At 32.2% G+C, this 11,811-nt stretch overlaps 1 protein-coding gene and 1 pseudogene across 1 annotated transcript in view; one reads left to right on the top strand and one right to left on the bottom strand.

Moving 5' to 3' along the window:
• Positions 1-11,811, bottom strand: part of LOC144575951 (delta-aminolevulinic acid dehydratase, chloroplastic-like) — a 77,971-nt gene that overhangs the window by 56,261 nt on the left and 9,899 nt on the right. The gene's annotated exons all lie outside the window — the stretch shown is intronic.
• Positions 8,428-9,151, top strand: LOC144575271 (amino acid transporter AVT6E pseudogene; annotated as a pseudogene).

Raw genomic sequence — 11,811 nt, 5'->3', positions numbered from 1 at the left:
CACATTGTATCTATCTAAAAAAATAGAAAAAAAATTCTAAAAAATATAAAATTTGGTCTCCAAGCATATTTTATTATGAAGATCATGTTGAGCGTTTTGGATTGACTGTGCAGACTTTGAAAATTGAGATAAAGAACGCGAAGCATATTGGAGCACCAAAATGATGGTGCATTTGAACCCTCCTATTTTTTAAATACACTGTGCAATATATGTACTATTGTAAATATAATAAGGTTTTCATATAATGAAAATACAAACATACACATTAACTAACATACTTTAAAAATAAATTTATAAATTAATTAAAACTATAAAAATAAATTTATCAAAAATAACAAAGTAATTTTTTTAAGAAGAGAAAATATACTATTCCATTCTAACTTTGCTTGATAAGTTTACTAAAACTAATAAGATATATGAATCTAGAATTTTAGTATCATGTTTTATAAAAATATATAAATATAATTAGAGAAGTTTAAATTTATATAGAATCTTAAATTAGTTCATGTTTTTCAATAAAAAAATTTAGTTCTTTCAAGAACAAATCTCATAAAATATAAATGATAAAATTAATAATTATTATATGTATATGAATAATTATAGGGCCTTTGTACTTGATTAGGCTTTTATAATATTTAAAACATGAGGGTCCTATTAGAGATTAAAAAAAAAGATATGTTGTTAACTGCTTGAAAAGCTACTCTCACACAAGACGGAGCCTCTTTCTCATTGGATGCACATGAAAAAAAAGTACAAGAAGCATAAACCAGTTTTTTTAACAAATTGATTTGCGGTTTTTCAATAAAAACCGGTTAATTAAGCTGATTTTTTTGGTTTAACTACATAAATGATCCAACAACAAAATCAAACTGGACAAGTGACTGGTTTCGGTCTTTTTCAGTTAAACTGTCAATCCGGTCCGGTTTTAATAACACTGAGTGCAAGCACTTCTCATGATATATTCTTTATGACACAAATCAACTCACATGATATAATTTCAACGCTTAAAATAGTACTTCCCATAAATTAATTAGTTGCGATTTTTTTCATTAATTTAACATCCGCAATATTTTCAAACTTGATCAAATATTACGAATATTTTTCATATTGTATTTTCCGAATTTACTGGTTGATGTTGGAGATGAGACAATTGTTGAGTATGGCAAAACTAGAGTAAGGCTACGGTGCTATGGGTTGTATAGAGGGCTACGGTTTAATATTCGAGTTTTCAAAATTATAACGATCGATTCGAACTGTTCATCTTGTTCTCCATATTAATATGTGTTTGGAGACCAAAGTTTATATTTTTTTGAAAAAAATAGTAAAAAATTTTCAAAAAATGTAAAATTTGGTCTCCAAACACATATTATTATGGAGAACAAGATGAACATTTCAGATCGACTGTTAGGATTTTGAAAACTCGAATATTGAGCCGTAGCACCGTAGCCTTACTCGGCAAAACTAATACGACTAATTTAAATATTATATAAAAAATAATAGGACAACAATATTAATAGTTATATTTTTATTTTTAAATATTAAGTGCATTGTAAAATTTATTTCTATGTTTTTAACAATGTTTAAATACTAATTCCCCATGTTCCAACGAGGACTAAGCCTTCAAGTATATTTGGTCATGTCATAAATAAACTACATATATTTTTATTCATCTGATTTGATTTTCTTTCTTTCGATTTATTTTAACAAGATGAATAAATATATCATGTTCTTTTTTCTTCTTATTTGCAATGGGCCTGTTCAGCACCACTAGAATAGTGGAATTGAATGGAATTAAGCTTCTATTCCTGCCGAACAGAAATTAAATGAGCTGGAATAGAGAACTATTCCCCTATTCTTAATTCCAGGGAGGGGCTGGAATTGAGAATTGAGCTGAAAAAAGGTGAGAAACGAACCACTTTTACCCTTTATTTGGCTGACGTGGCATTTAATACTCATTTCCTTTCTTCTCTCTCCATTTTAATATTCTTTTTTCTTTCTTCTCCCTGCACATCTACCGAGGAGAAAACCTTCTTTATTCATCTACTCCGATCCAATATATCCAACAATGTGTCGGATAATTTTCGAAACTAAAACTACAGGTGAGATGGACACAAATTCTACTTTCAAATGAGATCCATCTTGTTAAAGAAATTTTGGTACTTCGTCAATATCACTGGAGCTAACTCATCAATGGCCTCTTCATTGCAGCTAACTCCCTTCGTTCCCCTGGCATGGGCTTCATTACTACTTGAGGTGGGTGAATTTGCAGGGGGGGGGGGGGGGGGGGGGGGGGGGCACATTATTTTGGAAAACAACAGACATATAATCATTTCGATACAACTCCAATACCCACAAAGCTTAAATGATTTATTGATTAAACAAGGATGAGCTCAATTAGACACAATAATGCTGCTAACAAGCCCGTTCTTTGAGCACTTTCACAATTTTTTGGAAAACAACAAGTAAATTTTACGGTGAAATACATTCATCACAGTGAAGGCTATGAGAGTAAATTTTTTGGAAAACAACAGACATATAATCAAATTTTACGGTGAAGTACATTCATCACAGTGAAGGCTATGAGAGTAATTTCTTATCATTCTTATATTTTAATGAATATTCTCTTTCACTATTCTAATTGTTGAAGCTACGGAACATAATCGGAATAGAGAAGAAGAGAGATCAATTTCCAATTCCACAATTCCTCTATTCTCTTCTATTCTCTTGATAATTCCTACCTTGCCGAACAGGCCCAATAAGAATTATATCAAGATATCATAGGTATATCTATTAGGATTTATTCCTTGAGCTTGGGTTAAGCAGGTGAAGAGGGAAAAGACACTGAGGTGAAGGTTGTTGCCAACACTTGCTGGAGATTTTGGTGTAGGCTTTGAGGTATTTATTGATTTGACGGAGGTTCTTAATTAGAAGCCAACAGCTCCTTTTCAATATGAATATAAAGAAACCGACGAAAAAAAAAAGGTTTAAAAAAGAAAGAATCATTTCTAAAAAAAATCTCAGATAAACGAAATTGGAAGACACCTCAAGAAACCTTTTTAAGTGCATGCACAATCAATTGCAATCAGCAAAAAATATCACGATCCGAGTTTAAATTGGGTACGTATCAAATTTGAGACCCAACAAGGAAATTTTCTCAAGGCAAAATTTCTTGGATAAATTCAAATAAAAAATAAAAAAATGAAATACTTTATGCACGAATCAGGATAATCCAACCAAAAATCTAGAAGAGAGGAACAAGTAAAAAAGAAAAAATCAAACAGATCAATGGGAATATGAGATGTGGTTGATATTACTATCTAGATCCTTTGGGAATTGTTTCTGACCATATCTTTTAGCTATATATATAGTTTAGTTCTTTGTATTTAAGTTTTTATAAGCTATATTATTTAGTGCTCATAATTTTAACTAACTCAACTTTTGAATTATTTTATCTTTAACCATTCAATGACTAATCTGATCATTAGTGCATCAGTCTTTACAGCTTGAGAATTAGTCTCCTGAGGATACTAACTGGTAACATAGTAACAATTTTATCAAACATTGGACCCTTGTACAACAGCAAAAAATAATTTGCAAAACATAAATAGTCTTGTTACAAAATGAAATGTGGCATTATATCTGTCAGAAGCACATTCATAGACGGCACATGCCTTATTTTATAACAACGACCATCCAAATAGAGAAATATGAAAAAGAAACAAACTTCAAATAAAATAAAAAATCTTTGATTTTTGAGAGAAAAAACACTAGCAACTTTGCACAGAAACTTAGTCAGGTGGAATGAAATTATAAATAATTGGCTCTCAGATTTTGTAATATCTGATTTGTTATATGTTCCATCGATGGCAAATGACATGATTTTTAGCAAGCATTGATGCAACAAATGAAAAGAAAAAGAAAAAGAAAAAGAAATAAAGTTACTACACTGGAGAGGACAAGGACCTTTCATGAATCAGTACTTGTGTTATAAGCCAAGTGCCATCTTATGATAACAATACTGGCATCATCGAGCCAGTACAAGAAAATAATATATGCAAAGAAGCCTCGTACAGTCAATATATTGCACAAACATATGCTAATTAGAATAAGTAGCTTAATACTTTCTATAATTTGATTTACCCAATTGTTAGATAAATCTAGTTTAGAAAGCCGAAGAATAATTTTCCACAAACAGACTAATCTCTGTGGAACAAAAGAAAAAAAAAAAAAAACAAATGCCCACAGATCTCATAATTATGTCCCGAATTTTTAATTGATGGTAAATACACACTGCATTGGCTTATAAAATTAAGCATTGATGCACATGCATACGTCAAAGCATATATCTAGAGGTAGCGAGTGCCATATCGGGCATTACACTGCTGTTACATCATTTTTGTATAGCTGGTGTTTCTGTATCAGCTGGTTGGTACCAGAAACAGATAAGACTGGTACACAATACTGCACTTGTACCGAAACCTGAAAGTCCATCTCTTAAGTTTTGTTAAGGCCGACCCACTTATTACCCCAATTTTTAAGATATTTCATTAATACTTCGTTATCAAAACACCATGCACAAATATTGAACAACATAAAACAATATATAACATAATTTAATTCTGACACAACCAATGTATCAATACCTATGTCTGGAAGGGAACTTCTTGATCAAACAAAGGTTTTCAGTTCTGACAAGCATGGCCTTAAAAATTACAAAAGAGCCCTCGGATCTCGTACCTTGATAAATCTGTATTGTCAGCTTCCTATTCTTGTTTGCCAAGCTTTTCAAGGACAAATCCAATCCAAGGGCCTCCTTTAGAGAAGATAAAAAAAAAAGTATCCAAATAGGTGCCATTGGATCAAAATCAGACTGTTAGATAGGAAACCTAACAAGGTCAGGTGTGCTTTTCATCTAATCCCTTCATGTAGGACCTACTATCCTAGGAGAGGATGCTACTAGAAGGTGTCAATTGTGCAATAATGGTTAAATTCAGCAAGGACTGGATCGAGTTGGTGCTCTCTCTTTCTCTTGAAAGCATGTGTACCAAGTCACTGCGTTGGGGCCCCATATAGGTGCATACAGTGATTCAAATCATATTTTACAGAAAGGGGCCTGAAATAGTTCCCTCAAATGCATGTACTGTTTGTGAAAAATATCAAAACGAGAGACCTATTTCGTAAAATTTCTGAAAGAAATTGCATTAAGTCGTTGGGATCATACCAACAACAAAACAAAAATCAGATGTAAAGTTTGGATAGGTACAAATCGAACTTAAGACCAGACAGGGACTTTATTCCTTTAGTTTTTCAATGAAAGAACAGCAGAGGAAAAGAAAGCAAATCTAGACAAAGCTTCCGGCCGAAAGCCTAAGAGCTAGAACAAGACAATTTATTCGCACACACACTAGATGATCTAAGCAACATTTTCTTCAATTGATCCAAAACACGTAGATAACAGAGCAGAACAAAACAAATTGTTGATACGATTGAAGAAAAGTTGGTAATCGATTAGGTAGGATTCTAGAATGGGGCTAATTTTATTGCACAGCAAGAAACTGCCGAGTGAAGAAGACGGATGTGATTAGTCACCAGTTGGTGGATAGTGTCTTCACAGCTCCTGTACAGTAGAATTTTTTATATATAGAAATTATTGTTGAATAATAAAATAGAATAGAATGAGTCTTTCGTTTTTCAATGTCGTAGAATGATTCGGATTGACAACAAACTGCACCATAATTGTTGCATGAATTTGACCACATTGAATCCGAATTAGTTTTTCTCATTTGCTCTTCCTTTCTTTTTTATTGGCCTATTAGTCTGTGATGTTTTGATTTTAGTATTCTAGATTTTGTGTTCTTATTGAAAGAGAAAACTAAGAAGGAGATTAAAATGATTGTTAAAAATTTCTCTTATTTATTAGTTAATTCATTGTTTAATTACATATGAATCAATTCCCGCATTATAACATATATGAATTTTACTGAAATTTTTTTTTAATATGAGTGTGATTCTCATTCATTAAATTTTTGTCTCTGCCTCTGAATACAGAGACATAATACAGTCCTATATATTTCAAACTACCTCACATTCAAAGTCTCCCTCTCTCCCTCAGATAGGCATCTGCTGTTATTCTCGTGCATGAACAGTGTTTCTGCTATCCATGTTTTTTTAAATTCAGTCATTAAATTATTTCGAGATACTTGAACAGAAAAGTTCTAAAAAATGTCACTTTGAGATTCGTTCCAAAAAAAAAAATTAAACGATTAGATTCGGAAAAACAAAGTTACTGTTCACAGAAAGAGAATAGTAGCGGATCTGATTCCCTCTCCTTCCATCCCCTTCCTCTCTCACCCTATCTTTCCCACTTTTATCATTTCGGCTCAAATATTGGATTCAAAAAATTTATTTAGTATCAATAGGGACTCATAATTCTGCGTAGTTGTGGGTATTCTCAATTCTGTGATCCCTATTGGATCCAGAAAAAAAATTCAGATTCAATATTCGATCCCCGAATTGTTTTTTCGAATTTTACTATAAATCAATAAATTACGGCACCCGATCTATTCATCATATTATTTTCTAAAAATAAAAAATTCTGCCTGTACAGAGTAGGTCCGAAATCATAAATGACCTCCTCCTTCCGTATAAATATCAACAGTGCCATTTCCAATGGATGACCCTTCTTTGGTCCATTAACAAAGAACAAGAACTAAAACCCAACAAAATTTTTTATGGTTTATCTGACATGGGCTGCTTCCGGTAAATCAGGCCTCCACTGGTAATTTGTAAATGCATAGAAGAGAAGAAATATATCAGTGCCAAAGCTTTTGAAAAAATAAAAAGAATTTTAGGTCCAGGCAAATAGGATAGATGGAACCTTCAGAAAAAAAAAAAATGATAGATGGTTTTGATCTCGCTTTTTAATTAAAATGGAGTCTCAGTTTAAATATTCACTATGTAAAAATGATTATATCTATTCACTGTAAGATCCTTTTTTCTTTTTTTTTTTTATGTGTGAATGATATGAAAGATGCACGTTTGAGTTCGGTTGAAAAAAAAAAGATTACCCCCCATACCCATTTAACCATGTTATATAAAATTATTACTTGATACTCTGTAATTAGTAGGTTAAATAGTTCTACTATAAGTACACGAATATTTTAATGAGTCCGGATAGTATGATATTGGTGTCATATAATACTGACTCCAAAACTTATTGGATAGACTTCAAATGACTTATCTAAACTGTTCAGACCGATTTATTTTATAAGTGATGTATTTACCTGTAAGTTTTTTATTTTTTTGAATTATTTTAGTATCAAGTCAAGCAGTCAAAAATATTAAAAAATAAATGCATTAAAATTAACTTTAAAACTCCCACATTTAACCACTTGACTTGATACTAAAAAAATTTTAAATTTTTTTAAATTTTACATGTAAATACACAACTAATGAAAAATATCTATTTACACGGTTTGATTTTACCGTTTGAATTCGATTCGCAACGTATTATTTTTTGTATATTTTTCCAAGACTTGTCAGTTGCTCGCCAATTAAATTATTTTGAAGACTTCGATTATGAAAGTACATTTGGCCGGTAAACAGAAAATCCTCACAAGCTCACGCAATAATATCAATTGATCTGAATAATTTCACCGAGAAATCTGATATGTCCAAGTAATGCCTTCTTGGCTTCTGGCAAGTTGCACCGTTTTTTTAGGTACCACTCCAATAAATTAGAATTAAATAAATACCACCCGAATTACTACTAAATTTAAGATTCCGCCACGTTCGCACTATGAATTTGCGGACGGATCGTCACCCGTTCGCGTAATGGATTTGCAGACTGACCCGCTCCCGATGACCCGTTCGCATCATGGATCTGCACACGTGGTCGCGTAATGAATTTGCGGACTGATCCGTTCTCGACCTGACCCGTTCCCGACCTGATCCGTTCGCACCAAGGATCTGCGAACGGGTCAGCGCGCATATCCATAGTGCGAACGGGTCAGTCCGCAGATCCATTTCGCGAACGGGTTAGCGATCCATCCGCAGATCCATGGTGGAATGTGGTGGAATATGAAATCTGATTATTCGGGTAGTATTCATTTAATTCTAAATTATTGGGGTGGTAACTAAAAAAACGGCAAGTTGCAATGGCAACTCTTACGCGTGTGATAGTGATTTCTTAAAAATTCCATGAGTAATAATAGATAAATGGGAAAATTGTGAAAATGTCACTCCAAAACTTTCAAAATGTCAAAATGTCATCTCAAACTTTAAAATTGTAAAAATGTCACTCTAAATTTCATTAATTTATAATTTTGCCACTCCAAATAATTAATGACTAAAATGCCCTTCCTCCTTCTTCTCCTGCCATGGCGAAAGGCTGTAAAGCGACATGTCATCTAGTTCCCGATGAGAAATAGCAAAAAATGCGAAACAATTACTCCTCAATAGAGCTCCAAAACGCTAATTCAAATCCTCCTGATAAAGAAAAAGCCGCAAAATTATCTCTCTTTCATGAAGACTTTACACACGAATCTGATGAATACCCCCTTATTAATGGCGATTTCAACAGGTGTGGTATTCAACATCGCCACATCAATTATTGGTGCTGGTATCATGGCGCTTCCAGCTACAATGAAGGTTCTTGGAGTAGGGGTTGGCTTAATCTCTATTGTAATAATGGGAATATTATCTGAAATCAGTATTGAGTTACTGGTAAGGTTTTCAGTTTATTGCAAAAGGCTATGCGTGTTGGTATATGCTTCTACAGCTGTATCAGGCTATCTGTTATTTGGGGATGATACTGAGTCAGATGTGCTCACTAATTTCGATACATATTTAGGCATAAATTACAGCCCGATTTTTGAACTTTATAGTGAGAATCGGCTATGTTCTCCATTTGGTGCTTGTGTTTCCTGTAATTCATTTTTCTCTCAGACAGACCATTGATTCTTTGGTTTTTGACCCATCAAAGCCGTCCAGTAGAAAACGATTTCTTGGCTTCACATTTGTTCTTCTAGCAATTGTTTATCTCGGGTCCACATTTATATACAATATATGGATTGCTTTTAAGTTCACTGGAGCAACCACTGGTCTAGCATTAGAATTCTATATCCATAATTTATCAACTAATTCTAAATAGAAGAGGAGGGCATTTTAGTCTTTAATTATTTGGAGTGGCAAAATTACAAATTAATGAAGTTTGGAGTGACATTTTAACGAGCTTGAAGTTTGTGATGGCATTTTGACATTTTGAAGATTTTGGAGTGGCATTTTCACAATTTTTCCTAGATAAATTGACAAAATAGTGCACAATTTTAGGAGCAACAATGAGTACAAAATATTGCACAATCAAGTTGAACATTTTAACTTTCAACGAGTATATACTATATAGCAATATTTTACGTATATAAGGTCATTAGTGCAAACCAACAATGATTGTCTCTTATTGTGCGGGACAAGTACCCTTTCGAGTGTTGGATGGTGGGACCCATAACTTTACGATCCAAATTAAATTAATCCCGTGCCTATTTGGAGAGAGCGCAGGAGGCAATATTATTTGTGTTTTGAGATTTCGCAGAGTTAAAAGAACGATTCGAATCTACTAATTTTAAAATATTTCCTTGTTCGTTGTGAATTTTTATTGTGCGTATAAAAGAAGAATTTATGTAAAATGTACAAGTTTAAAATTATGGTTCACTTTATTTTCACAAACTAGATATTATCATATAATCAGGTGAATTTCAATGCTTGTAAGATATACCGAATACACAACATAACATATCTAGCAATATAAATATGTTATTCAAATTTTGAATTTTACATTGTTGGAGCAAACTAAATTTTAACTCGAATTTATTAATTTAGTGATATTTTACTTCATAATATTTTTCCTCACGCATTCTAATTATTCATTTGTAATTGACTCAGGCAAAAATCGTAACATTAACTTTCTACAAAATAATAGGAGAGAAAGGATCACTTGATTATAGATATTTTGTCAAAATTGAGGCTGTGGTACTGTACATAGCGCATATTGGGTCTGTACCATAGTAACACGGTACGGGTTTAATTCGCGAATTAATTGTTTTTGAGAGTTCAGCGAATCAATCCGCGTTTAATAAGGTGATTCGCGAATTAAACACTCCGTTCGCGAATTCTACGAATTTTACGAATTAATCGCGTTTTGTTCGAAAAAATTCGTCGCTCCGTCGTTTATCATCCTAATTCATTTTTTTTTCTGACTTCGCTTCTTTCCCTCCGTCATTTCTCTTCCCCTCAAAATCCTAGACTACGACAGCCAGAAGAAATCGAGTAAGTCTAAGATTGATTTGATTCTCGCTTTTTCTTTTCCTTTTTCTTTGATTCGCGCATTTATTTGTAAGTCCCTTTTCCTTTGACTCTTTCTATTTGAGATAAGAGTATAAGATTAAGATATTTAATTGTGATCAAAACCAATTAGTGGTTGCCAAAGTGCCAAGTGCATTTGTCTTTTTCTTTGTACTACCCGCTTAGCATGAAGCCATGAAAGTGTCAAATTTTCTTTGATGGAGCGTTTACTGATATCAGTAACAATAACAGCAAAGCATCGATTACTGATAAGGGATCAGGTGTGGGTGACCGAAAACAGTGGAAATTTTGAATACTAGTATGCCAATGGACAATCAAGGTAAAGAATTAGTTACTGGTACAAGAACCGGTACCAATAATGGAGATGCCGAATACAAACTGGAGATGGAACTTACATGAAGAAGATGCGCAGCAAGGTATGACACTCGTATTTTCAGAACGAAAGATGCAGCAATACATACAAAAACAGAAGGCGGAACTTCAAAAACAGTGGATCTCTTCACTAACAAGAAGAGATTTAGAATTTTTACATTATCAACCCTGCTTTTTTACAGTTTTCTATTTTGCTTTTTTCTGATGTGTTTTTCTGCTTTTTTCATTTTGTTTTTTTCATTCAACTAGGTTGAATAACATTAAGTTTTTGTAATTGGTTTCATGTTGAAACCTTTTTATGATCAATAAAACAAATAAGGACTAGATCCTTATTTTTTCTCAAAAAAAAAAGCTATAAAATTGATAGGACTTATAGAGTAGAATTAAATAAACATGTCTATGTAAAAATTTCTATTTTTACAGTAATAAAAAAATTAAAATGAATAAAACAATCTCATTTTTTTTTATAACTTTAGTATTTTAATATATTATTTGGTGTGTACAAAAATAAATTATTTCCGACTTATATCCGAATTGGTGTTTACAAAAACGAATTATTTCCGAATTATACCCGAATTATACCCGAATCACGAATTTTTGACTCTGCCGAACCTTTCCCGAACTATTAAGTTGTCACTATGGTCTGTACTATAAATCAATAATTTTCTTGAAAGTTTAAACAATTCATTTGAATTATTTAAGAATTTTATATTAAAAAATGTACCTGTAGGTCAGATTTGTTTCCTTTATTTATTTTTTTACTATTTTTTAGATAGATAGTAAACCATCCAATATAAAAATTATAGATATTCAAAAATAATAATTTTTTATCTGTCTAAAATATAGTAAAACATTTTTTTGTAAAAATTAATATGTAAGTACATTTTCACATAGAGATCACATTGAACGGTTCAGATCAACTGTTTAAACATTAAAAATGCAAATATCTATAATACGAACTAATTTGCACAATGCGCAATACCATAGCCTCGCAGCCTCACTCATTTGACAAATCATACAATAGATTTTTAAAAAATTCAAATAATATTTAAAAGTAAAAAGTAAATTTATCGGCATGTC

This window comes from Carex rostrata, chromosome 24, assembly GCF_964058835.1.
Source record: "Carex rostrata chromosome 24, lpCarRost1.2, whole genome shotgun sequence".
NCBI lineage: Eukaryota > Viridiplantae > Streptophyta > Magnoliopsida > Poales > Cyperaceae > Carex > Carex rostrata.
This window is presented reverse-complemented; position numbering and strand designations above follow the sequence as displayed.